Below are 2,586 nucleotides of genomic sequence, written 5' to 3'. Positions count from 1 at the left end.
GTTACCCCAGAGCAGGCTGGCTGTGAGCTACATGAATGGAATGCAAAGGAGTCCTGGTCTGCCTACCTGTTCGTTTCTGAAGGAGTCAGGGCAGCGTGCACAATGGCTTCCCAGCCAACTACCTACTGACTGCAGCAATGTGATCTGAATTGATGGGGGGAATAGACAGCAGGGTCCCTGGCCGTAGTGGTGTGTTTTGGGGGGGACAAGTTTGGTCATGGAGTTGGTCCTATTCAAAAATAATTTAGGTCCGTGTCTGGGGTGGCTTTCTATTCTGAATGTCTCCTGATACAGTTTGGGATCAGATCCTGAACCATTTCCATCACCCATTGTTAGGGGCTGAGTGTCTTCCCATCCCCCCCCGCCCAGATATGTATGTTTAAGTCCTAACCCCCAGTACCTCAGGATGCGGCTATATTTGGAGATAGGAGTCTTTAAAGATTTTATTTATTTATTTATCTGACAGAGAGAGAGAGAGACAAGAAGAGAGGGAACACAAGCAGGGGGAGTGGGACAGGGAGAAGCAGCAGCCTTCCTGCTGAGCAGGGAGCCTGATGCGAGCTCCATCCCAGGACCCCGGAATCACGACCTGAGCCACCCAGGTGCCCCTGGTGATAGGGTCTTTAAAAAGGCAACAAAATTAAAGTGAGGCTACTGGGCAGGTCCTAATCCCATCTAACTGGCATCCTCACAGACAGGCATGCTCACAGAGGAAAAGACCATGTAAGGTCACAGCAAGAAGGCGACCATCTGCAAGGCCAGGAAAAAGGCCTCAGGAGAAACCAAACCTCCTGATGGTCGGCTCTTAGACCTCTAGCCTCCAGAGCTGTGAGAAAATAAACTGTTGTTGCAGCCACCCAACCTGTGGTGTCAGGGCTCTGCAGCCGTAGCTGATGATGACATTCATTACGGCTTCAGAACTTCTCTTCAAGCAGAGCAATCTCCTGTGCATGGAATCCACTCCCCTGTCAGACGTGGGCATTTAGAGAGGGCTGCCTTGGCCTCAAGGCCAGCCCTAGACTGCCTCCCTGCAACTGTGGCCATGGCCAGGTGCTCCCTGCTCCACGCATGCCCAGGCACAGTCATAGAGAGGCAAGGTGGATGGACAGGGTGGCCACCGAGTCTCCCTGGTGCCTCTCCTGAACTTGCAGCTGCTTCTGACCATTCCCTCCCTGTTCATATGTGCGTCGGCTCATCCAAGAACTCTTCGTGGAGCACCAACTAGTCTATGTATCAGGTAATGGTGAGAACAACAACCCTGATTTCTGAAGTTTACCTCTGAGAAGGGAGAGAGGTTTTAAGCAAATCACTACGAACTGGAAGAAAAGCCACGATTAGATGAGGAAAACAGAAGAGAAAAACCCAACTAGGACCAGGAGGAACCTGAGATCTTAAGGATGAGGAAGTTAACCAGGCAAAGATCAAGGCATGGAAGGAAGTAAAAAAAAGAGCAACCTGTGCAAAGAGACTGTGGTAGGAAGGAACAAGGTCCTCTCTAGGAAATGAGAGAAGACCCAGGGATGATGAGAGTGCAAAGAGCAGGGAAGGTAGGGAGGTAGGCAGCCACCTAGTGATGAACCTATTGGCTGGATTAAGCAGTTGGGTTCTTATTTTAAGAACAAGGGAACCCACTGAAGAGTTTGAAGCAGAGGGCTGACTCAATCAGATGTGTGTTTTGAAGGCCTCACTATGGATGCAGCATGGAAAACTGATGTGAGGGAGGTAAGAGTGGTCAGAGGTGACCAGCTATCTGATGGCCTCCCTGCAACCAGTACCACACAACCCTCTCACGCTTATTGTCTAGGTACAAACCTGGACTGAGAACCAACTCCTTCCTGGTGTGATCCAAGGGTCACACCAAAGGGCCCCCGTCACTCTGCCAAGAAAGCTCTCTCTCATTTGTTTCCTGCAGAACTAGGATCCTCCATGAAAGAGCTACTCTTCCGATTTAAAGGTCTGACCCTGCCCAGAAAGGCTAATGTTTCTAGAGGATAACACCCGAGCTGAGCAGCGGGTATTGACAAGTTACCAGTAATCAGCTCATGGGATAAGCACGTGCCAGCAGGAAGGCGGTCTCTTGGGACGGAAAGTCCCCCAGGAAAAGTTTTGCTGAGGGAGGGGGTTTGTAGATCGGGCTAGGCTGTGGGGAGACAGAGTGTCTGTGTTCCTCCAGAGGGGTCAGGAAGACTCAGGACAGCTGGAGCACAGGCAGTTGATGCTGAAGGAGAGCCCTAATCCTTCAAGTTCTTTATTATCATTATCTCTATCTTACCCATGAGCCACAGTGCAGAGAACCTAAGCCACCTGTGTCAAGCCACACCCCCCAAGAAGCAGAGTCAAGACAAAAACGGATCCCCCAGTTCTGAACCTGGTGCTTTATCCCACCTCAGCCACAGGCCTGGAACCGCCCTGAAGAAGCCGAGCAACAGCCCCACGGGTGAGCTGTGAGGCCCCGCCCCACAGGCCATCCCACCAGCAAGTGACTGGCACACGGTAGAAGCACAGTGAATATTTATTAAATGAATGACTCATCCTCACACGGGAAACCATGTGCAAGTGCTTTGTAAACAGTAAAGCCCTGAATAT

The sequence above is a fragment of the Mustela erminea genome, chromosome 15 (genome assembly GCF_009829155.1).
Source record: "Mustela erminea isolate mMusErm1 chromosome 15, mMusErm1.Pri, whole genome shotgun sequence".
In the NCBI taxonomy this organism is placed as follows: Eukaryota; Metazoa; Chordata; class Mammalia; order Carnivora; family Mustelidae; genus Mustela; species Mustela erminea.
This window is presented reverse-complemented; position numbering follows the sequence as displayed.